The following is a 26,663-nucleotide window of genomic DNA, read 5'->3' as shown; positions in this document are numbered from 1 at the left end:
AGACACTGGTGGCTTTCACACATACAGGGAACAAAGGTTTGGAGTTCAGAAGAGGCAGATGGCTATGGAGTAAAAATTAGGAGAGATGAGAGTGGTAGTAATTGCGACAGCTGCACAGCTTCAGGCATAGACACTCAGATATCTTACTTTCTCACTCCCTCTATCTCAAACCAAAGCCATAGTAAAGGAAAGAGCCAGATGCTGGACATTAGGATTACCGCGACGACAGCTCTAGTTCAGTCTACAACCAGTATAAAAAACAAACGGGGCCACTGATATACGCAGTTACACAGCCAAGATTTGGAAGTCTGAACAGAATCGTGCCAACGGTTGTTTTCTTAGTCCAACGAAGCCGGGTTGGAGAGAAAAAAAAGCCACTGGTACAAAAACTGAATCTAAATTTTTGGATCTCCACCTGTGGGGCATCTTCTACGGTAGATGCAGTTCACGGCAAGTGTTTAGAAAACTCAACTGATCCATCCGGTGGCCCACCTCAAGCTAAACCTGGCATGGTCCACTTAACCCTTTAACACTGCGACATTTAGATAAAACACGCTCTTTGACATACAGGAACTCTTTGGTTGTTCACGTGCTCAGCATCCATCCGCTGATTCTGACGCACAAAAAAACACATTACTTACGTAAAGTATTGCATAACGGTGAAAGGCCGATTCTCTCTGCATTAGAAGATTCAGCTGATATACGTCGATTGAATAAGCACTTGTGTAAATCAGCCCTTCATAAAAAGCTGGAAATATGTTGAGTGTGTGTGCGCAGTTGATGAGTTACGATAGTCGAAAGAATGTCAACAATGCAGCTAGAGCTCTGGTGTAAAAGGGTTAACTATGTCTGAGCATGGAAACGAGCAATCACAAACAAACTGTGTTTTGTCAACAGACACTAGTTGCAAAGTGTGAACACCCTCATTAGAGAGAAGGCGTTTCCTGCATTGGGTTTAAAAGTTATGGCATATTTCAACATTGCATGATTGAAAGGACTGCATGAAATCCTCTCCACTGATCAGAGGGGGGTTCACACTGAAGCACCCTGGAAGACGGATCTGAACAATAATGACCGGTGTGCATTATCTTGCTTCCAGACGGAAGGTTATTTTTGGCGTTCATTTCAAACCAGCTTCCTGCAGGGTATGTTATCTTGTGTGTGGAAGCAGGCAGGTTGACATCAGAGTTAACACAGTTTTTCCTGTAGGGGTAAGTTCATCCCTGTGACCTCCACATCCAGGTTGGTATGAGCGGTCAGCTGTGGCTGTGGGAGCTGGAACAGCTACTCTTGACCCCCCCGATTCAGTTTTATCCAGATTCATGTTATCTAAAAATGGCGCACCATCATTAGCATCTCTCAATGTTGATGCAATTTTCATCCATTAGGAAACATTTTATTCTATCTCTTAACTCTTGTGGGCTGTAATCGAATAATTCACCACTGAGCAATTGCATCTGGAAAATAAAGAACTAATACAGATAAATGAATGAGGAAAAAATGGTTCCAAAAATGTTTTTAAATAGCTCACTCAAACAAATATCTAAGTCTTTCTGGTAAGTGCTTTATTCCATTCAAGACAACATTGTGATTTTATTAGGTGATGTGTTAAAGGAAGTTATGCTGCAAAGCTTCCAGCAAGCATCATCCAGAACGAGTTCAGAAACCTGTTTTAAAAACCCCTAAAAGCTAAATTTAAGCTTCACTTCTGGAGAAAGGAATCAGAACATCTTAGATCTAAAAGTCTTTAATGATGCCTGAAGGCATACTCTGTAAACCAGACCATGATTTTGACCTGATCCATGAAGATCTGTTGCACGATCTCAATAAAACATCAAAAGCTTTCGGAGAAACAGGAAGTCCTGGCATTCTGATATCAAGGAACCAGGTACTTCCATTAAGGAGTAAAACACTTAACATTCATCTTCAGAAATAGCTATCCAGTGGAATAGTTCTGTTAGTTGCGTAGTACTTTAAAAAAAAAAAAATCTGTTGCTCTTATCTCACAGCTGAACAAGTGGACTGAAGTAGAGGGGAGTGCTGATTTTTAAATAATTGAATAAACTGATTAGATTATACAGAATTGAATAACTTTTTGTACTGGAAGTCTCACAGTGAGTCGCCTTTAATGAAGTTCGCTCACCCACGGATTAAAAAACGAAAGCTACTAGCTGCACAACGGAGACGAAGCAGTACATCAGCATGTTTGGACTTTTATTGCAGTCACTGTGAATTGGTAGAGTAGATTTAAAGGCTTTATTAGCTAAATAGATGTAACTTGAAGCAATTCCAAGAGCGTTCCCTTTAAAAGATATTTGTGTTTTCTGCTGTTGGAGATCTCTGCTGTCATCAGTCTTCTTTCTGACATTAAGCAGGTTTATTACCAATAAAAGTCTCATTCTTGGTGTTTCAGTTATTGATTATATATTGACTTCTTAATGCCTGTGTCAGTGGTTGCACACTATAGATATATGTTCGCAGATGGACGTTTTATTATATTTCATGGATCATTGAGTCGAGTAAGGCTCATTTATTTAAAAAAAAGTGACATTTCTAGAAAAAAGTACTCTTTCCGCTGTTTTATTTTAGACTTTGTTTTACTTTTTAGTTGTTTATCACACTTAAAATAAGCTGTAGTCAAAAAAAGATCTTATTCTTATATGTGCTAAAGGCTTTATTTTGATTTTTAATACAAATACAATATGCGGGTCACATTTTTTACATTATATCCCCTTATTTATGTGTTTTGCATATTTCCGCAAGCATTTAAAAGCGCCTCCTTGAATTTTGCATTTGGGGGTAGTGTGTGAAATATAATCGTTATTACAGTGCTGCAACTTATTATTCATCCTATCTTGTTTTTCATCAGCCTACTTATTGATACAGCAGAGGATCACATTATTATTACTATTAAGGCAGGCATTAGTGAGCAACATCTTCATAGTTCAGTGAGGCAAAAGGATTCCAAGAGTGTGATTTCTTTGGAAATAAGTTTTATTGTTGATTGCCAGATTAAGGGGGGAAAAAAACTCATCGCTTCCTTTGTTTCAGTCCCATGTTGTTCCATGAACTTTTCCCTATTTTTATCCACTCTGCAAGGCTTCTCGGTCATCCTCGCCACCTGCTTTTCGCTTTATTTAAGCACGTCAGCATTATGGTATTGCCATTACAAGTTATTTGATGTTTCGCATTCCTCGCTTAGGATTTAGAGTTGAATTTATGGTATTTACTTTTGGCTTGATAAATTAGCTGAAAGTCACTTGCATCTGACTTGTTTTTCATTTGGGGCCCGTGGGAGTTGTACCAAACGGGGCCACCCCCTGCTCTTAGTGTTCTTGTGTTGTATTACTAACTTCATTTCTTTGGGTCATCGTCGTCATAACTGCAGTCCTTGATTTTTAGCTGAGGTCTAGGAGACCATTAACAACATGCCACCGAGATTTAAGAGCCCCTAACAGGACTTGGTGTGATGACACTGCAGTCAAAGAGCCATTATGCTGCGGAGCTGGAGACAGATGGGCCGAGGAGACAAAAGAGTGCAAGTGCAAGCAACTGACCACATTCCAAAAAGGGATGAATCATCGTTCCAACAAAATGCTGGAGAATAACAGTGACTTGCAGGGCAGCATTGAGTTTAGCCCAACCAGTGGGATGCCTCCTGCCTGTTTCAGAGTTTGACGGGGGTCCAGGAAACGCCTGTGTGAATCCAGCCATACTTGCACAGGTTTTTAATTGTGGAAAAGCTGCATGACATCCCCTCAAGAAAAGTGAAAACAGCATCTTCTCACACAGTTTAATTTCTTTGATTTCACAGCAGTAAAGGATTGAAGTCAGCGTCTTAACTTAATAAGTGGCTTTAAAGAGTTTTCCTTCCTCGTTTTGACTCATGTTCATCAAGAATTGTTCTTGATGAATCTGTTGCTATAGTTGTCTTGAAGCTCTCTAAATTGAGAACAAACCTCCTGATAATTTTTCTGTACCTTTTTAAGGATTCGTCGATGCAAACTTATAACACTGTAAAGGCCCGTACACACCGGAACGAATATTCGCCAGCGTTTTTCGCAATGTTTTTGTGTTCACACCCAGGCGATTTTCGCTGACGATGAGCCGAGCGAACATGCAATTTCATTCCCTGACATTAGAGGGCGCTTAATGTAAACAGAAATACTCCTGTACACAAGGTGGCGCTGCGCAACTTTACGCTTCTTAAAGTCGCTTTTCACTCAGAAGAAGAGAGCAAGTATTTACGCGCTTGTCAGAATCATACAATGAAAACATGAATATTTCAAGCACCAGTTGCTCCAACTGGTGCTTGGTTCAGGGATATTTTAGAATGTCCGTCATTATTTCTTTTCAGGCTTGGCTGACTTGGCTATCTTCTTCGCTGGTATGTGTGCTCAGAAAGGCAGTTTTGTGTTTGAGCGCCCCCAAGTTGTGTTTTACTGTAACTTCAGAAGCTCCAGACACGTGTGCAAAAGCGCCGTTCTCATTGGTCGTATAGTTTTTGACGCGGAGCGTTAAACCAAAAAAACGAAGCCGAGGCGTTTTTTAAAAAGTGACGCTTTGACGCGTGGCATTTTTTCGCGTCGGTGTGGACACTCACATTGGTGCCCTTTGTTTAGTCACGAGGCGTTAAACGTCGGCGAATATCGCGCACGAAATTCGTCCCGGTGTGTACGGGCCTTCAGGGATTGTACCTCCCATCTTTAGCTGTTAACAAGTCTATAATCGGGGGCAAATTGCAGCAGCAGTAATCTTCTCTTCATGATATGTAGGTAGTTTTTTATAGCGTTAGAGTAAACTCAATCTGTAATCCCACCCCCGTTTTACTGTTTTTGAAAGCCAATTCAACCCCCCACCTATGAAATCTTCCTCAATCACAGGAGCATTGTCCGCCTCACTTGGTCTTTCACTTGGTCTTTGCTCTCATTCGGCAATGTATGCCCTAATTGAGTTATTCTTGAGCTGTGTTTGTCACCCTGGCAACATTGCCCCACAGATAATCGTTGTGTGTGGATTAACATATAAACAGGAAAAAAAAGGCTTTTTTTAAATTCAGCTGATGCTGGACTGAGCACTTTGTATGGGTTTGTCTTCCAAGCTTGTATTAACAGAGATTACCCTGACAGGGCTCCTACATGTTGCCCGTGCCAGTACCCTCAAACTGGTGAACTCTTATTTGCCCCTACACCCAGCAAGGTTATCATCGTAGCAGCCAAGAGCCCTGTCTAAAGTTTGCTATTCCAAAACCTCAAAAGGGCAAAATGAACTTAACTTCAACTTCAGGGATCTGTCAAAGTGGAGAGGGGTTTGTCAGACGAGTTTGCTTTTCCATCATTCAGTGCTGCAATTGATGTATCCTCACTAAGAATCAGTATAAGAGAAAGTTCCCACTGAAATGGATTCTAGCTGAGTTATGGCAGTGCCTAATTTCTCATGTTTGTCAGACTGACTTAATTCAAGTTAATACTTCAGATCCAGGAAAAAGCCAAGGAAACCACACTGTGGTTCTTCACTTTTCAGTGACTGCATGGGAGGTGTCTGGTAAACTAATATTACCTAAAAAGACATTTTACGAAGTCTGATTCTGACAGTGGAGATCTGTCCTGGAGCCACGTTGTCACACACAGTTAAAGGGGGCATTGAGTGTTTCTTTTTTTCTATTTTATGGTTCCTAAAGGCACCTGGTCACTTTTTAATTACAAAAGTCATTGCCTAAAAATGCAAACAATTGTAGCATAAACTTTAATTTGTGTCCACTAGAGTGTGGACAAGGGTAGGACGGTGGTTTGGAAGCAAATTGTCGTCATTTTGGCATACTTTCTGCGTTAAACATGAAAAAAGTTTGCGAGTAATTGATTTGCAAGACAATACTAGGAATCTCTCCGTATTATCTGCAGACATGCCTGGCTGGGAATGTTCTTGTGATCAGACAGGAATGCCATGGAAAATGTAGCTCGACAGACATGGTATGTCATATCACACCAGGAGTGGCTCAGTCTTGGATAAGGACAATCGGGATGACTTCACAACAACCAGCCAGGTAGATATGGAGACGGTATGAAGAAATAAAACAAGGTCATAAATTTAGTGCCGATTTAGTGGTTTTCTTATATTGTCTGCAAGCCAATTTGTGGATAACTGTAGGTTCACTTTGTCTAGTTGTACCTCTTCAACTCTACATCAGCTCAGCGACCAATTTTTTGACTCCAAAGTTTGATAGAACGGAATCTTTTTTGCTCTTTAGTTGACTTAAATGCTAATTAAATAAATGTATGAACATTAAAAAACACCTGAACTTTTTTTACTATACATGAATAAGTTGAAAAAAATCTAAAAACATCATGTTGGAGTTGAAGTAACGTGATTCCTAATCTTAAACATGTCAACATTTAGATTGTTTCCAAAATCGGACTTGGTTTGTTTTACAAGGAGCAAGTTAAGGTTCAGAGATGGTTGATGGGAAGGAGGGTGGGGGGCTTCAGGGGGTTGCTGCTCTGTCTACAGAAGGGGGCTCTCCCGAGAATGGGGTGGAGGGGACAACCAGGGGAGTGAAGGAGAGAAAGGACAAAGGGGAGGGTGGGATAACCCTAAAAGCACACAAGATCAGGGGGAATAATAAGAAGTGCCCTTCGAAGTGCTTCTCTAATATGCGTGGCAATTTGAAGGCGCGCTAAAAGAAATGTCAGTGACGTGTGGGTGGGCACATTCAGTGTGTATGTATGAGGGAGTAAGAGACACATCAGCAATCTCCACGGAGGATTCCTGCGGTAAAGCATTCTGGGCTTTTCAAGCAAACAAGTGGTGAGGCGTGCAAAAGGAATTTTCAGGCCTTCTCTAAAAAAGATTCCACACCAATGCAAGGGGATCCTTTGACCATTAAGCATGAGGCTTATGCTCTCACCACACACACAGACACAAACACACAGACGCTCCTTTGTTCCATTTATTTTATGGGATCGTGGTTTCACACTACTTCCAGTGGCTGACATTATCTCGGTATGTTATTCTTTGCTAGGCTTTCTTCCAAGCTCATTAGCTTGTTAAGGCTACCAACCCGTCAGCCAACACAGTTTAATTCAGTGTAGCTTGCAAGGTCAGTGCCTGGCAAGACCATTACATAGCCACTAGCTTTGGGTGGCATTTCTCATATTTAATCTCAGGAACTGCTTTGATGCCCTATTTTTATTGTGTGACCTGTGGTTGAATTTTTTTTTTTTTTTTTTAAAGTGGAAAAATCATCAAAGCTGCAAGCCTCTTCATTTTTGCTGCCGCAGTAGAGATTTTTTGAAGTGAGTCAGAGATGGAGCAGGGCGAAGGCCACAGAGCTGGCTGGAGAAGCAGGTGACATATGTGACCCAGCAGGACCACAGTGGATGCCGGACATGAACCCCCATCTCAGAGGCTACTAGAACTGTTTGTACCTCTTTGAACTCATGTCAACACGCATAATTTCTCAGCGATTGCTGCTGTATTTTGAGTAACTCTGTATTAGTTGACTTGTTTTCAAAGTAAAATGTCTCTGAATCTGTTTAAAAATGCCACACTTATTAACCTGTCAAACAGTACAGTTTTCTGTGGTTCAGGTGGTGGTAAAAAACATTTTTAGGGTACGCTAGTTTCTAAAATGTTTCTTACATTTATGCTACAATGCTTTGGTCTAATGCTGCTGGAAATCTAAGCATGTTGCCAGGACTAAAACCACAACAACTTTACTCTCTTTGGGTCCTAAACCGGTTTTAGAGATTTTAAATTAGTTTGTATGAATCAGATCATTAATGACCCACTTCCATCATCTTTTCAGCTATTTTCTAAGCGTTCCCAGTGGTCTTTTAATTATGATTATGCCATGTTTAGCCAAAATTTAAAAAGTTTCTTTTCTTTCCTAGGACATAGTTTCTGCAGAGTGGCGGTACTTCATTGGAAATTCGCTGCTTAATTGTGGGCAGGACTGCTGGTGCGAAATTAGCCCGCCCCCCTTCCCCTCTAGTTGCCAAGAGCTCGGAGTAGAGAGATTGTTGCCTGCCCGGTGTTTTTTCTACGTCATAAATACTTTTTTTTTTACAATTTGGAAATTAATTTTTATTAATTGATTTTCTCAATCATCAGAAAATTATCACTAGAACATGTTAAAAACACTATTTTCATCGGAGTGGGTCTTAAATAAAATTTCATTGCAATGAGCACCATTTTCTACAAACATGAGATGATCCCGAAAACCGTCTCTCACAAACTCCCTTCAGTTCATTTATCTACCACACAATACGCACAGTTACAAACAATGCACAAGGATTGTGATCACCAGAGATCCTCTTTGGAAAAATGACCGAAATACCAATTTAGGCTTAGAAAACTCAGTTGTTTAATATGCACATCCAGGAGTTACAGTATACACACACACACACACACACACACACAGGTGCACACACATTCATAATAGTGTACTCTGCACATGCGTGTTAATTGGAAATTTTTCCATAGTGACAATCAAATGATTGATCATGCTTGCTGAGTTATTAACCTATTATATTTACCAAGCCATTAGCTCCTTGATAATTGAACTGTTAGTTGAAACAAAGGCTTTAGTTTTTCTCCTTTGAGACCTAAACTCTATTCACTCAGATGAAGCCCGTTATAAACATTTTTTATTCAAGTTTCATTTTCTGTTGAACTCTCCAATTCAGTATATTTTCAAAATTAGCATTTTTTGTCATTAAATGTTCTACATTCCTGCAATAAGTCAAAAGTTGGATTTCTTTTCTGTCTGTTCTGGTCTGCCTCTCCCTTAAGGAACTGCATTCCTTCACCTTGAATAGATTGTCCCTTGCATGTTTCTTATCTTTCCTTATCTCTCGCAGCAAAGAGCAAAAAAGTTTTTCTTTTTGCTGTTCTCCCGTCAGTTCTTGCCCAACTCCTCTTAGGTGAAACCCAGCGCCTCGTCCCGATAAATTGTGCTCTGAACTGCTTCCTGACCCCTGCTGTTTATCAAATCCTATCATGTACTGTTGTCAGATAACCCCCTTCCACACCCTCACTTTCTGTGAATGCTATGGATTTGTTGCACCGCGTCTCTGGCAGTCCAGCACTTTGTTCTCCTGCTGTCGTTGATGGAGGGTGTGTCCAGCGCCGGCTATGCTTGGCTGCATAAGGTTAATGCTGCTGGTTTGTTCGGATTCAGCAAACAAACAACATATATTAGTGTGGAAGCAGGGAGAGGTGTTATTTAGCCCAGGGGCTACAATATATGTTCCAGTTTGATGCAAACCAGCCATCTATCAGTCTAAGTATGCACCCAAAAAATAAAATAAAACAACTGCTGATCCAGTCTGTTTTAGATCAGCTTCAATTGATCAGACTTAATACTTTTATCTTGTAACATAAAAGTATTTTTTTTTCCAGTTCACACATACCTTCAGCCTTTACCTTTTACATGCTTGATGTGCTTTATTGGCATGGAAAAGCAAACCATGAAAATTAATTGTTGAACAAAAAACGACTGTGCCGAGAGAAAATAATATTTAACTCAGACCTGTAAAAAGTATCACTTCTTTACACAAATTCTAGAAATTATTCGTTCACCCTTCTTTTACCCTTCAGCATTTCAAGGGCAAAGCAATTAGGAGGCAATATATTCTAATAATTAAATGGCCGCAGATTCAATTAAACATCTGACTTTCGCTGTATGGGTCAGACTAAACAAACACCCATTACAAGAAGTGATTTAAAAATTGATGACCATGAAGGTGAGGATCTCCTTTAAAGTGTAGTAATCAATGCCTTCAAAAAAAAACCAATGAAACTGACTGACTGCCAAATATAATACGCTGACTATCCACTAAAAAAAATTGTTTTTCATGCCAATATAATGATACAAAAAATCTATTATTAAATAGACCAACTACTTTAATGTAAGCTCTTATATGCAAAGGCTGGTGTTTGATTTTTTTTGGTAAACAATAGAAGCGCATATATATATATTAACATTCTCTGAAGGTAAACCTTTAGCTGTGTTTGCTGTTAGACTAACAGTGTTTTATAACAGGGACGTCATACCAACAGTGTGGCATGGCGGTGGTAGCCTAATGGTCTGGGGAGGTTTTGAAGTAGCAGAACAATGACAAACTGTTGATGTAAACATAGCTTTGGTTTTGTATGAGGCAGTTTGGAAGAAGAATCTCAAGTTATTAGTGTACTCTCTTGAGCCTAGGAAGACTTTGCTTATGCAGCACAACAATGATCCTAGCACAGCAACAAACTCGCCTCTTACTGGCTACAAAATGGAAGGATTGCACAGGTTTTATGCGGAATAAAACAAAAGGAGTAAATATGTTTCCATATCCCAGCAAATGTTATCAGCCAGTCATGCCATTCTCCTCTACTTCTATGTTTTTGACATATTTTACACACACAGGGAAATGCAAGCTAAGTGCTCATCTCCCAAAAAAAAAAATAATTGCTGTTCTGAGGTTTGACAGCAAAGGAGTCTCATCACCATTAGCTTTTCTATTACAGCAGAGTCAGTGCTCCTCTGATGCTTCACTCCTCTTCCCAATGGTGTTCATTGGCATCTCATTTGCAGAGGATCTGTCTGTCCGTCTGTTTATCCACACTGTGTAGACTCGACACAAAGACAGGGATTCATTTTTGTTTCCTTACCTCAAACACTTCCCCCTGTTTGCAGGCACCTACAGCATTCATTTTACCGTAAGTTTACAGTTGGCTTTAGAGGCTGGATCCCCTGTTAGACGAGATCTTTTGATGGAGAAGGATCTCTTTTTTACTTTACCTTAAGCTGTTTGCCTAGTATGGTAATCATAGAGTTCTATATATTTGTTTTAGCTAAAGTCAAATCCAGCGTTAGCTCTCTTATGATACTGCAACATAATTTATTCAAGCTACAATATTTCTTTTTTTTGCCATCTGTCTACCAACTGCTGCTTACTCATTTGCTGCTACATGGTCTGTTATCAACACAGACAGGTGACAGATATTTACAGTAACATTAAGTGACAACCCTCTCTTGGTAGTTGTTACATTTCTTGTTCCACCCGTTTTCACATGGCCCGTCTCCTGCCTGAGCTCAGGTGTGCATGTGAGGTGTCAGTCTGTTCTCTGTGTCAGGCCCTCACCTCCCACTGGCCTTCCAGATGGCCTCCACACCATTTGCTTGTATGACATTCCCTCCATCCTAATGACCACTTTCATAACACTTGTTTTAAGACACCATTCTGTTTCAGTAAAAAGGGAAAAATCTCTCTAAAGGTACGTTCACACCACTTTTGCCCACCCGCAGTCCAGCAACCATTTTCAATAGAAATTCGATGTAAATGTGTGTTTCAGGTTTCCGCGTCCAAAACTGAAAGTTAAACCAATTGATCTTTGACCAATCAGGGACTTGGATTTGCTGGTGACATATGGATGATGTCCTCTTTAATTCAGGGAAGTGCCAACTGTTTGAAAATTGATCATGGGAAAGAAATTGATATTTGCTGATTGTTCCCAGCCGTAATTCTTTGACACTAAGGCCGACTAATCCAAATTTATTCCCTACCCCTACATTTAGCCCTCCAAACAGAGAATTATGGGAAAATAGTGTCTTCAAATCCAGACGTTACTACCACTCGATGATGTCATCTACGTTGGTGCATAGCTGCCAGTGCTCGAAAAATACATAACCTTGTTTTTTAACTTTAACAGTCATGCGAAAAAAAAAAGTGAGTAATGCGTTTCTCTTCTGCGTTACAAGAGTGATGCTAATCATCCACCACTGACAGAGGGATATCCAGCCCTTTAAGGAATACAAGTTAGGACACCGCTACAAGTTCCAATGCAATGCAATGGGGGAGCCAGAGAGATAGGGAAGCAATTTGGCCCACGTCCTTCATTATTTGGAATACAGATGTAAAAGAAAAGTTCTGGAGCAAGATTTTTGAGATTTGCGCTGCTTTAACATTTTGCACCAAGTCTCTGTCAGCTGGCAGACATGCGCATGTTAACAGTAGCAAAAGAAAAAGAAGCCCCTCCCTGCCTTTCCAGTGTGAACACCATGGGCATTGAAGAATGTGCTAAATGCACATTCCTGAACGTGTGTCTCATGCCCGGTTCGAACCATTGCTTTTATCAGATGTGAACACAGATGTGAAAACCTTTGCTAAATGACCTGTACATTAAACATGCCTGCAGCTGAAAGCAAAGAAACTGTCTTGTATTTTTTTTTTTAAACAGTGATATTTGAATTATTCAGGAAAAGTCTGCAGAGGACGTTTGTGCTCTTGTTTTGTAATGCCCTGCTTCACATTCACACAGCATCTCTGATTCGCTTGGGAAGTCCTGCAGTGGAACCGCATGTTTGCTTCTGTCTTGTGCTACAGTACAAAGCAGGCAAAACCGTAGGAGGGCATGCCGGGCCCGTGGTGGCGGGGAGGGGAAAAGAGCTCTGACTTCAGCCGGGTCGCCGTTTCTCTGCTCTGATTCGGGCCACTCTATCTTTTCCATTCCGCTGTCATCATCTTGCCTTTCAGTCATTATTGCAACAAGGTTTAGCAGTTCAAAGGTGTATTTCCATTCAGTCTGAGCATCAGCGGACGCCGTTTTCATTAACGGGGCTCATTCACGCCGCGCTGTTCTCTGTTCATACACACCTCCTTTTCTCCCTGATGGATTCTACTGGGCTGTGTACATGTAAACTCCCATTTGTTGTCCCTATCATGAACATCTCCCCTGCTGTCCTCTCCACCTTATCTCCCCCCCCCCCTCCCTTTCAATCTCTCCTCTTCACCAAGTGCTCTGCTGCCCCTCCCCCCTCCCCCCGCCTGCCTCCATCCTCACTGCAGGGTTGGATCATCCCTGTTTCTGCTTGCCTTGTCACGTCTGGCCCCCATTCGCATCTGCCTGGGCCTCATCACACGGTGATGGCGCTAACCAGGCTGACATCTCGCCAGGGCACTACAGGCGTTTGATGTCCGCGACTCAACCGCCTCCCTGAGAGTCATCAGAATGGGACACCATTCTGCCAGAGGTGCTATTAATTGCCCGACCATATTATGAGCAATTCTCATTCATACCATTTCCTGATAAGAAAACAAAAGATAGTAGGCGCAGGAGCTTGATAAATTTGTCCTTTTAGCGTCTTATCAAAGCCGTACTCCTGCTGGCTTTTCATTCCCATCCTGCAGTTTCCTCACTTGGTATTCTTTGGCTGTTTTCTGGGAGAGGGACCGCATCAGCACTATTCTCCTCTGAGTTTTCTTTTCACGGGGGAGCTGCCTCTTCCCCACCAATCCCCACATATGTGCGCACATGCATGCGTTCACTTCAAACAGCAGAACCTCTGGCCTTGTTGCAAAAGTGCCCCACAAATGAACCAATCCAGAATCCTCCTTGGATGAAAATTGAGTCATGGTGCTTCCACTCACGTAAACTGACAGACAAGTCGAGCGAAAAATGGATAGAAAATGTCCCATTATTGGGGAGTGTGTGGGCATGAGCGGTGACGCCGTGCATTTCTGGAACAAGCACATGCACATGGAGTCGACCAACGGCGGCCTCATTAAATAAAACATAGGAGCGAGAACAACAGTATGCTTCTGCTGTAACCTTGCATATTCATAATGAGTGCTTCCCTCTACTGTGGATGGAAAGGGAATCGCACAGGTTGATGTGATTTTCCTTGATGGCTTCTGGGTTTGTGCTGTTGTACAGTTTGAAGTGGCTGTGTACTCGGCCACGCCTGAGCAGAGCCTTTTGTTCAAATGTTGCTGCTTCCCACAATCTGACTTTTCCCCCTGACTATCAGCTCACTCAAAACTTTGAAAGACTTGCTCCGGTGAAAATCGTGTTTTGGGTCTTTTTTATTTTTAATTTATTTACATGTTTATGTGACATTTTTCTCATAATTCAGGACATATATTGAGAAAGTATTGGATTACTGTGTATTTCTTTACTAAAATCGTTATGAATTAGGAGCAGATGAAAATATTCAATTTGAAAAACATCACATTTGTGGAGGGAGAAACTAATGATGGGGCAAAACGTAAGGACAAAAGTAATGGGCCAAATCCCTGGTAATTGTAAGGCAGTTTTCACACACAAACTGCCTCATAATTATGTAATAAACAAAATAAACATTTTATTTGAATGATTTAATGAGGTAATAGTAGTGTAGTGTAGTAATGTAGTGACCAGATATGTGAGACCATTGAAGATATCAGGGTTCAATCTACAATAAAACAACATCTGAGCAGTAAAAAAAATCCCCACACATTTCAGGAGGAAAAGAAATGTTTTAACTGATTTATTTAGGACATTCATCAATAAAAAAGGGTTTTCTTTTTTTACTTTTAAAGAAGAGACGGGGCTAAAAGGAGCCACTATTCCTGGTAAATGGACAAGGAAAACTAGATATCATGCAAATAGTTTTCCCTACCTTATCAAAGGCTTCTCCCACTTTTTTAAAATTTGATTTTGACCCAAGTTCTACCAGGACGCTTGCAGGCGACACTCTTGGGTAAATCAGCACAGCGGCTGTTGAGATTCAGGAATGGGGGCTTCAACTGATTTGGGGGATTCCCTGACAGCGCAGTCGAGGCCATGTGGGGACAGAGAAGGCAAAAAGAGAAGTCATTTATATCAAGCCATGCCGATCTGTTGCCAGAGTGATGGGGGAAAGAGGCAGGACTGGGACTGTGACAGACAGTGTTCATTAATGCTCCAGCCTCTACTGCAGAGTCCAGTCAAGGGGTTCCACGCACAGGCACCCTCAAAGTCTGAAACTCTCCCACTCGCTCACAGCCATCCAAGTAATCGTGCACGCTGGCTGAGCGTGGGCGCTCGGGGCTTCACTCCCTCAATTGATGGCTGCTTATAAGGGAGGGAAGGAAAGAGATGGAGCGGCTGGTCTGCTCTGTAGAGACTCTGATAGGCTAAGCCTAAAGCCACCCTATTAACCAATACCTAGCTGTTTCCCTTTGGACTAAATTCCTAAAAACCTCTTGGTGTGAACAGATGTGTGACGACTTCTTCACTTTTAGGGGTGAAATTACAGCAAACGTCAAGTTCTCCACAGATATTGGCCTCTTGGCCAACACTTGTATACATAATCATGAGAAGCACGATGACATAATTAGTGTATTGTCTACATTACAGGGTACTAGCGTTGCATATAGATGAGGTACTATGACGGCAGTACGTGACAGGTCTTGGATTTACTGTTGCTGCTGTGTGACAGGTTTGTGGAAGCGTGAAGCCTTGTCTGTCAGAGTGTTCCGTTTGTTCTGTCATTCAAATGTTTACCTCCCAAATACCCATCTCAAATGTAATCAACAATATGTACATTGACTGTAAGCCTGTTTGGCGGTGTGTTTGACTGAAACGCTGGACAAACAGGCAGAGTGACAACAAGTTCGCTGCTTTGATAAAGAGGACAAACCCTGAATGGAGCCATTCTGCCCTGATCTGCCCTTGACCCCTTTTTGTTTGAAGGAGTGGGAACCCAGTACAACACAACTTGTTTATTTTTAAGATTGTCAAGCTGTTGTAAAGACTAATTTTCCCCTTATATCATGTCAAAATTATATATTTTTTGAAACTGTTAGAATTTTTTTTTTTTACAAAAATAAATATTCCAAAACGGATAAAAACTTGTAACATTTCTTCATCCATGCAGGGGACATAAATGTGATGGTAGGAGTCTGGGAAAATGCCGATCAGTCTCATCAGAAGCAGATCTGGGAGTCTCCTATATGAGTGGATTTGAGTGACGGCTGAAAGTGGAGCAGCCAGGGAAGCTGTGTGACTCGCGCCTCTTTCGAAGTGCGTCCCTCTGAGCCGTTGTGAAAGAAAACAAATCTGGTTTTGCTCCGTCAGGAGTGCGGCGTCGAGCGGCGTAATGAACTCCAGGAGGCTGAGCATGCTAAGAAGTTCATTATTGCAGCGTGGTTTAGGAGTAATTACCATTTTGTCTCCAAAGCTGTTTCAAAACTGGCTTGCTCAAGTCAAATGAAGGCAAGTGTGAATCCAGATAAATGTTTGCACACATGTGCATGCAAAGTGTGACAGCAAGAGACCAGTAGATATGTGTGCTTTACTTTTCTGATATTCACCTGGATCTTAAAGCTAAAAAGCATTAAATATAAGGTTAATGGGGTTACAGTGTTTGATTTGAAGACCCATGAGGATCCACTGAGGAAAACACAAGGTTACCAGAGGCCTGGAAATGATCTTGACACGATAATTTTGCTGCTTTGGGTAACATGTGTTTCTGGTCTCTTGATTTTTTTTAATTTTTATTTTATTTTAAAATAATAAAACAAGGACAAAACATTTATACAGACCTGTGATACAAATAATATAACAATATTGTATTTCTAATAACTTCAAAATACTGACCTATAAAGTGATCTTAAACACCATGACCCAAGAAAGGAACCAACAGTAGGACTCTCATCCAAACGATTTAATAATAATCAAGGTTAAAGATCAATACAGATAAATATAAACTGGTTTCAAAATGTTTATAACTGGATTCAATCTTCTTTCTCTTTCGGCTTTTCCCATCAGGGGTCGCCACAGCGAATCATCGTCCTCCACCTCACTCTATCATGGACATCTTCTACCCTAACACCAGCCAACTTCATGTCCTCTGTTAAGACATCCATATATCTCCTCTTTGGCCGTCCTCTTGCCCTCCTGCCAGCAGCTCCATCTCCAACATCCTTCTACCAATATATCCACTATCCCTCCTCTGAACATGTCCAAACCATCTCAGTCTGGCTTCTCTGACTTTGTCCCTAACACAGGCAACATGAGCCGTCCCTCTGATGTACTCGTTCCTTATCCTGTCTAACCTGGTCACTCCTAAGGAGAACCTCAACATCTTCATCTCCGCTACCTCCATCTCAGCCTCTTGTCTCTGTCTCACTGCTACCGTCTCTAACCCATAGAGCAGAGCTGGTCTCACCACTGTCTTGTACACCTTTCCTTTGAGTCTTGCTGGCACTCTTCTGTCACACAACACTCCTGACACTTTCCTCCACCCGCTCCAACCTGCCTGCACTCGCCTCTTCACCTCTTTTCCACACTCCCCATCACACTGAACTGTTGACCCCAAGTACTTAAACTCCTGCACCTTCTTCACCTCAGCCCCCTGTAACCTAACGCTTCTACCTTGATCCCTCTCGTTCAGACACATGTATTCTGTCTTACTATGACTGACCTTCATGCCTCTTCTTTCCAGAGCAAACCTCCACCTCTCTAGCTGTTCCTCCACCTGCTCTCTACTCTCACTGCAAATTACAATGTCATCTGCAAACATCATTGTCCAGGGAGATTCCTGTCTTACCTCGTCTGTCAGCCTGTCCATCAGCATAGCAAACAAAAAAGGACTCAAAGCTGATCCTTGGTGTAGTCCCACCTCCACCTTGAACTCCTCTGTCTGACCTACAGCACATCTCACCACCGTCATACTTCTCTCATACATGTCCTGAACTACTCTGACATACTTCTCTGCCACTCCAGACGACCTCATACAGTACCACAGCTCCTCCCTCGGCACCCTGTCATACGCCTTCTCTAAATCTACGAACACACAATGCAGCTCCTTCTGACCATCTCTGTACTTTTCCATCAACATTCTCAAAGCAAAAATGGCATCAGTGGTGCTCTTACGGGGCATGAAACCATACTGCTGCTCACAAATCTCCACCTTCTTCCTAAGCCTGGCTTCCACTACTCTTTCCCACAGCTTCATTGTGTGGCTCATCAACTTTATTCCTCTATAGTTGCTGCAGTTCTGCGTGTCACCCTTGTTCTTAAAGATCGGAACCAGAACGCTTCTCCTCCATTCCTCGGGCATCTTCTCACTCTCTAAAATCCTATTGAACAACCTCGTTAGAAATTCCACTGCTGTCTCTCCTAAGCACTTCCATACCTCCACAGGTACGTCATCAGGACCAACGGCCTTTCCGCTCTTCATCCTTTTCAGAGCCTTCCTAACCTCATCCTTTCCAATCTCTGCTACGTCCTGCTCCACAACAACCACATCTTCCTCCCTTCTTTCCCTGTCATTTTCCACGTTCATCAGCTCCTCAAAATACTCCTTCCATCTTTTCTGTACACTCTCCTGGGTTGTTGGCACCTTTCCGTCTCTGTCCTTTATCACTCTTACCTGTTGCACGTCCTTCCCATCTCTGTCTCTCTGTCTGGCTAGTCTGTACAAGTCCTTCTCTCCTTCCTTTGTGTCTAACCTGTCATATAGCTCATCATAAGCTTTCTGTTTGGCCTTTGCCACATCTCTCTTCACTCTACGCTGCGCTTCCTTGTACTCCTGTCTACCTTCCTCAGTCCTTTCTACATCCCACTTCTTTTTAGCCAACCTCTTCCTCTGGACGCATTCCTGTACTTCCTCATTCCACCACCAAGTCTCTTTACCGTCTTTCCTCTTTCCAGATGACACACCAAGCACCTTCCTACCTGTTTCCCTGATAATCTCTGCTGTAGTTTCCCAGTCATCTGGAAGCTCATCCTGACCACCCAGGACCTGTCTCAACTTCTGCCTAAATTCCTCACAAGTTTCTTCATTCTGTAGCTTCCACCACTTGGTCTTCTTTTCTGTTTTCCCTCTCTTCTTCTTCCTGACCTCCAGAGTCATCTTACACACCACCATGCGGTGCTGTCTGGCTACACTCTCTCCTACCACCACTTTGCAGTCATTAACCTCTCTCAAATGACCTCGTCTACATAGGATGTAGTCCACCTGAGTACTCCTACCTCCACTTCTGTATGTCACTCTATGTTCCTCTCTCTTCTGGAAGTAAGTGTTGACTACAGCCATTTCCATCCTCTTCGCAAAGTCCACCACCATCTGTCCCTCCAGATTCCTTTCCTTAACACCAAACCTGCCCATCACCTCCTCATCACCTCTATTGCCCTCACCAACATGCCCATTAAAGTATGCTCCAATAACAACTCTCTCTCCTCTGGGGATACTTTCTATGACCTCATCCAACTCACTCCAGAATCTCTCCTTCACTTCTAACTCACAGCCAACCTGTGGCGCATACCCACTGACTACATTCACCATCACCCCTTCAATTTCTAACTTTAGGCTCATCATCCTGTCTGAGACTCTTTTCACCTCTAAAACACTGTTTACAAACTCCCCCTTCAGAATCACTCCTACCCCGTTTCTCTTCCTATCAACACCATGATAGAACAGTTTGTATCCTCCTCCAATACTACGTGCCTTGCTGCCCTTCCACCTTGTCTCCTGCACACACAGTACATCTACCTTCCTTCTCTCCATCATGTCTGCCAGCTCTCTGCCTTTCCCTGTCATTGTGCCAACGTTAAGAGTCCCTATTCTCAAACCTATGTTCCTGCCTTTTCCCTTCTCTCTCTGGCCACGGACCCTTCTGCCTCCTCTCTTTCTTCGACCAACAGTAGTCAAATTTCCACCGACACCCTGCAGGTTAACAGCATCGGTGGCGGTCGTTGTTAACCCGGGCCTCGACCGATCCGGTATGTCTAAAGTGGTGTGGATGATTCGCATGGTTATTTTGGCAATTTTTACGCCGGATGCCCTTCCTGACGCAACCCTCTCTATTTATCCGGGCTTGGGACCGGCACAGAGGCAACTGGCTTGCAACCCCTGTGGCTAGATTTTATAACTGGATTCAATAATGACTAAAATTAATATTTATTGATGATATTCTACTTGCTTCTGAAGAACCATTTTTTGTTATTATTTAGAAAAAAGTTCTTTTAATGAATGTCCTGAATTAAATTTTGTTGTATTTTTCCACTACGCCTTAAAGTCCAGGCCGTGAAAATATTGTCTATCATTAAATCAGTTTGTGGTCACAAACTGGCGACCTATGGAACAGCTCATGAACATAGCATCATATCACAACACCGCTGTCTCCAAATCAACGCTTTTTAGGAACTTTCTGTTGCTGCTGTAAGTGCAGCAGGTTTATCCTCCTGTTCTGTCTGGATCCTGTTAAAAATCCCAGCATGCTTCGCTGCTTCATCAGCCATGGAGGTGAAATAACAGGAACGGGGGGATGGCGTTCTTGTATTCACTGTGCGGTATAGGAGGAGCATTAAAGAAAATCGGCAGAAAGAAGGGCCGGTTGTGAGTGGTAATTTCGATCTCTGCATATGCAGATTATTTGCTGCGAGATAATTAATAAAACTTGTTCGTCGTCAAAAAGTAGCTGGCGACTACCTCACTCACATGTGACGAATTTTCGCTGAATACCGGCTACTTTTTCGGCTTTTTAGGCCCCTGTACTCTATTTACATTTTGGTCAAATTAAATAATGTGTATGTGTAGGTGTGTGTGTATTTATCTTTTCCTTTTATTTATTTTTTTGGCTGGATTATTACCCTAATATTTTCTGTCATCCTATCATTACTTGTTCATATTTAGCCGTATTAAATAAAAATACATACAAGAGCTGTCATCTGGCATCATTATCGGTTACAGTGCATCACAATTTTTGTTCTTTTTGTGAAAAAGCATCTTTGTGGAAGACCAAGATTAAAGCAACTAATGCCAGCTATTATTAACGTATTGGGAAGCAACAAAAGGAACATGCTGATCACAGGAATAAAACATCTAAGGCATCCATTACCATAGGAATATATCCCCAAATAAATTCATAATATTGCAGCAGCATGAAGCGCATCGCATCTGCGATCAGACCAAATGTGAGCTGGAAATGGTGCATGGCTGCAATGCTGGCTTTATTGCATTGCAAACTTTTCACCTAATGACATTTATCACAAGGAGCCTGTTGTCTTGCATAAATGGAGATAGTTACCGGGAGTTCAGCCCACACTGCCAGCAAACCACAGGCCCACACTCAGTCTTTAAAAGACAAACGTGTTCACTGCTTGACCATTTTCATTGAAGCATCACCAGTCAGGGGAGTTATGGATTTTTTTTTTTTTTCTTAGAATTTGGGAAAAGAATGAACAAAAGAAGACTAGACCAGCAGCAGTATAATTCTGCACATAATTCAGAAAAGAGGAAATAGGGATTTTAAGATGAAAAAAGACCATTTGGTCAATAAGAACACAGAAAAACAAGTGGAAGACTTTAATATTTCACAATTGTACATACACATGCAAACTTTTTAGTACATATACCCAGAATCCTGTAGGATCCCTGCTGAATCTGATCTTTGTTAATTTGACTGAAGGTTGCTGTAAAACTGTGCTTACCTCTGCAGGCACCCGTGAGTCGAATATTTCACTTCACAAAAATATATCTCAGAAATCTGAAACTTGGAAAGAACTGATCAACTTGCGGTTTTATAGTGAATATTTAACAGTTGCCAAGCAACTGTTTTCTATTGTTGTTTGGTTTTTTGGCATTCCACTAAAATCTTTATGTATGAAGGACGGTAAAAGAGGAGTTTATTTTGGAAGAATTCTCAGGCCTAACCTAGATGTGTTTTTTGTTAGAGTTGTTCCACATGCAGGACAACAGATTATCATGCCTCAAAGGTTGTCTTGATTTAATATTTGTGTCTTTGACACTGATTCCTCTTCAAATCAGCCAAGGGAAACTGCAACTGTCCATCTTCCCTCCCACCACTGTTTTTGTCTGTTTTCTCATCATCTTCTTCAGATAGTCCCAGCCCCCCTGGCAACCAGTGAAGAAGTCCATGACATTGGTGTAGAGTTTTCTTAACACGATTTCCCACCAGAGCCCATTTTCTTCTTCAGATGGAGACTTTGGATATTTATATTCTTGGGGCACCGGCTAATGGTATTTGCAGAGCAAAATCAGTTTAGATCGTGTTTTTTGTAATGGCTTTGACTGCGTGGCATTGCCTGCAGGCCTGTCTTGAGTGGTGGAAGGATGGCTCTAATTTTGGCTAATGGGCGACTCAACCGTCATCATTGTGTTGTCCCATCAGCAAGGTTTAGATGGTTAGTGAGTCCAGGAAAGCCACTGTTACACACAATGCATCAAGTCAGTGACACATCCAGCCAGCTCTGGCATTTATAGGGCCCACGTCCAGACAGAGAAAAGTGGAGGATGAAATGAAACTTGTCCAGATGTAGGTGAGCGAAAGACAGAGGAAAAGGGTAATGAGTAGCCCAGTTAATCAGATTATTCATCATCAGATTAGATTAAGTCCTCCTGTGGGCAGTCACAGGGAGAAACCCTCCGCTCTGAGGGTATCAAGTAGCTTTGAAAGCTGGCAGCTTATGTGTTCTTGCTGGAGGAAATGCGTCTATGTTGCAGCGGCAACTGGAATCCTACATGGGTTTGTGTCTGTCAGGTACGCTGGCCCAGCATGCTGAGTGGAATGTCCACGCGTGCCGGGTCCCAGCAGGATGTGCGACTGACACCAGAACAGAGTACTGCAGTACTTAGTTTACATTCCACAAGTTTGGCAAAGCTTCACCAAACGCAGCCCTGATTGCAAACTCATGCACAAAGTCATACCCAGATCTGCTCACATAGTTACAAATTCTCAGAGACGTATAGATTTAGCTTTGCTGGATGTCCTTGTTGTATTTCTGCATTCATCACAACGGCTCAAGATGTTGTCTTTAACTTCTAGTAAGACAATAATTCCCCTCTTTCGTACCATCTAACCCCCTCCCACTTTCTTCTGTTCTCTTGTAACCCTGGCAACAGTGTTACTTCACTCCACTGTGATGAGAACGAAGGAGAAAGGAAAGGTGCTGGAAGGTTGCAGCTTGGACGACCCAGTCCCAATGGAGGCAGCAGCCAGTGTACAAGTGTAAAGAGCCAAATAGACTCGTCCCAGACCCAACCTTCTGAGACCCATTACCAGGTCAGAGCTTTGGTCTCTGGGCACCAGCTCTCCTGAGACCTCACTGTTGAGAGATCAGCTGTAAGATGTGTGTACAAATCGGCTGGTGTGGAGATCACTCATGTTTGCTAGTTTGTTGCATATAAAGAGAAAAAGGGGAACATTAAGATTTGTCTTTTGAAGCCAGAGTTCTACAATTATTGAATTGAACTTGCTTGCTGGGAGAAAATATTGACAGTATTTGGCATGCTGGCAGGTACTTGGACGTAAAATGCTGACTTGGACCGATTATAGTCAGCACTTTAGGTAAACAAAAAGGCTACTCATCGTCTTTCTCCTAATAGCTAATGTTTATTGATTCTATTTAAGAATTATTGAACTTGTTTACTTTTTTCAAAAGCTGCCTCAATTTGTATCGAGTTGGTTGACTCCACAGGTGAATGAAACCCAACATGGTTGCATTTTTAAGCAGGACAGTTGACTTGTGCTTGGGTGGGTGGGTGAGGTTCAGTTTGGTCAGTCTTCCTTTTCTTCATCATAAATCCTCCTTTTTTTATTGTTTATAATTTTTCAGAGAAAAGATTCTCCACCGCCATGCGTTTCCCTGCTAACATTGCCAACACAGTTGCTGGGAAATTATCAATGGTCTGTATTTCTATTCACAGTCTGGCATTGGAAAAAAAATATTATTAAACTGCCAACCGTGATTAACAGTCACTTTTTTGTTACTCTGTCCCACCACCTGCCTCCCCTGATCAAAAGTAATATATATATATATATATATATATATATATATATATATATATATATATATATATATATATATATATATATATATATATATATATATATATATATTTAAATATATAATCCAATTTGTTTCTACTCACACAATCAACTGTTTTTTCAAAGCAGGAATAATGAAATCCATCTCCAGCCGAGGAAATGTTGTCTTCCCATCATTTTTTTGGTTTTCTTTCTTTTTTTTTTTGTTTTTTAGGGGATGCATTGATTCTAATTCCACATGGAATACTACTGCACCTTCAAGACAAAGATGCAGTAAAGCAATCCCTTTGGAAACACACATATTCTAATCATTTGCACATGTGAAACAGAACATGAGAAGTGACACCAAATGCTGTCAAGCTTTTGCTGTCAACACCAGGACATCTAAGAGAATTTTGGAATGCAGTTTTTTCACCTTAGACAATAACTAGAAAATTATCATAATGTTCTGTTGTTACACAGTTGACAAAAAGGTGTTATTTTCTTCACAAAAGCAGCAAATGTTGCAGGATTGTTGCACTCTATTGCATTACGACTTTATATTAGGACTTTCTACGTGGTTCACGTTAAATTTGGAGGCACCCGATGTTGCTGCTGCATATTCAGTCTTTTAACCATGACAACTTGCATATAATTACCTCTGTTGTATTTTTACTTCACAAAGCTGTCAGTAACATTAAAGTCCTCTAATTTCCCATGACCAAGTCAGCTTTTTGAATGTGTAAGACAGCAAAATCTCCCCATCTGAATGTCTGAAGATTCTTATTCATCCAGGGATGATATCCCAGGATTTAGTTCTTTAAGGTAACTGGATTTTAAAAGGTTGATCTTGAAGAGGTTAAATAATAACCTAGATTAGGGGATAGAACTGAAGAAGCTACTCAAATAGGCAACAAAACGTTTCACAAATCCACTTTTTAAAGACTCACTCTCATTAAAATTGTTGTTGTTAACTTGTTCTTGTGGCATTTTTCTGATGATAAAGAAAATTAAGCATACAATTTCTGAGTATGAACACGTAGAAAACACGTTGGGCGGGCCACACGCTCCCCACTCCACTCCATTCTTATGCCCCCACTTGCAGACGCCTTCTTCCTCCGAGCTGGGATCTGGAAACGGTATGAATGAAAGCAAATCTCAAATGAGAAATTTTAAAGTCTTAAACAAAAATCTCCTTTTCAACTAAACTCGAAAGTAACTACTGCCAACCTTTGGAAATGCTGTAGGCTTGGTAACAATCTCTGTGACGGTTTTATTTCTGTTTATGTGTGAACTCCCGAGCTGCCTGGCCCAAAGACACTGACTGACATTAAGAAACTGTGTAAATATATTTAGCTGAGTGTGTGTGACAAAGATGTAGATCCAAACCTTTAGATAATTCAAAGCAGTGGCATGTGACAAGTCATGTACATAATGTTTCTCTTTACCCCTGAAGTCCCACAGAGCGTAGTTGAAAGGACATGTAACCCATCAGATTCTTTCTTTGTGTCTTTGTCTAAGACGACCTATAATAAGAAAGCCCCATTATATGTCCATGAGGACAATGAGCTTCTGTGTTGCTGCCGCTACCACGGTTACCCGTAAGGTTTTTCTCTTTGTTAGTTAAGGGGAAGAGCAGCCGCAGACATCCCTCGCTCTCTGCTTGTTAGCCAGCAGTAATGACTAGGCTGTGGGGAGCCAGGCAACCGGGCCAAGATGCTGACAGCACGTTCCCTTCTGCTGGCCCTCCGCTCACCAACAGGAAGAGGAACAGAAGCAGGCACTACTGAGAGGATCACATCCAACAGACTGATTGTAGAGAAGAGCTTCCTCAGACCAGACTGGAGCGTTGTTGGAATGGTCAAATGCAGGAAGGCACACGGGTGCAGCCAACGCTGCCTTACATGGAGCTAGAACGCTGCTTGTAAAAATCTGTAAAGGCATTTGTGCATGAATGTTTCCGCCCCTCTCTGGGATTGTACATTTGCAGTGTGTGATTGTAACAGAGGCTTTTCGAAACATGATCAAGAAGAACAGCCTTTTCCGCACCAGAAAGCAATTTAAAAAGAAATGTAGCTTTAATTTTTTCTGTGATCTCGTGTTTATCTTTAAGTGTTTATTTGTGCTATCTAATATAGACAGGCATATCCTGCACACTGCGATAGGAAGATCTTATCATGTTTGTTTATTGTATTTATGTCATTACATCAGTAATTCAGAGCATGACACTTCAGCCATCTGCACTGCAATCTGGATTACAATGCCGACATGAAAAGCACTGTTTAAAAATGTATTGGGAAATGTTGGTAAATATTTACTTGGAGACCTCCAGTACAACTTGCTGTCCTATTATGTGCAACATAACTAATAAATATAAGATTTGTGTCTAGCAAACACAAAAAAACGTGTTGTCGGAAAAGGACATGGAAAATAGCGATAGAGATTTTGGATTTTGTTCATTCCGTCACTGGCGACAGCAAAATAACTCACAGTCTTTGAACTACCATGACTGGTCCACCATTTACGAAGAAGACACAATTCCAACGGATTCTTGCACGGAGAAAAGCAGTTTTTGCACTGATGTGCAACACTTTACTCTGCGTCACAATCAACTGGTTTCTGTTGGTTAAGTAAACCAATCACAACCGTAAAGTGTTGAAAGACGTTCTCAGCTTCAGGATCTATTGGAATTACGATCATTAGGTAAAAATGGTTGAAGCGTTATGGTTATTCAAAGAAAATCAAAATCAACACTGGAGCTAAAGCTCAAGTCCCACTCTGATCATCTTTTGGTCGATTTAAAAGCTTTCCTAGTGGTATTTTCTTTATGATTATGCAGTTTTTAGACACAATAAAAAAAAGGAAACGTTTTTGTATGTCACAGTTTTTGCAGAGTGGCAGTAGTTTATTAGAAATTCAGAGTTGGCGCAGAGTAACCCAGCACCTCCTTCTCATCTCTAATGCTAACGGCTCTGTTTACTCGCTCTCCCACTTGTGGCCCACCCAGTGTATTTTTGACATCACAAATAATAAGCTCTTTTTAAAACAGTATACTTCAGATTGACAGCAATTTGACTAAAGAAATGCTCAGAAATGAAATTT

General features: G+C 41.6%; 1 protein-coding gene across 4 annotated transcripts in view; it reads left to right on the top strand.

Moving 5' to 3' along the window:
• Positions 1 to 26,663, top strand: part of fut8b (fucosyltransferase 8b (alpha (1,6) fucosyltransferase)) — a 92,756-nt gene that overhangs the window by 4,750 nt on the left and 61,343 nt on the right. The window contains exon 2 of one of the 4 annotated variants that reach the window (XM_011491681.4): positions 22,658 to 22,817. The exons of 2 other annotated variants lie outside the window; for them this stretch is intronic. The gene's annotated coding sequence lies outside the window, so the exon portion shown is untranslated. Of the gene's footprint in view, positions 1 to 22,657; positions 22,818 to 26,663 lie in introns of those variants that run through there. One more of the 4 variants, XM_078942651.1, reaches the window with a different exon arrangement.

Source organism: Oryzias latipes, chromosome 24 (assembly GCF_053564925.1).
Source record: "Oryzias latipes strain Hd-rR chromosome 24, Olatipes_Hd-rR_3.1".
Classification (NCBI taxonomy): domain Eukaryota; kingdom Metazoa; phylum Chordata; class Actinopteri; order Beloniformes; family Adrianichthyidae; genus Oryzias; species Oryzias latipes.
This window is presented reverse-complemented; position numbering and strand designations above follow the sequence as displayed.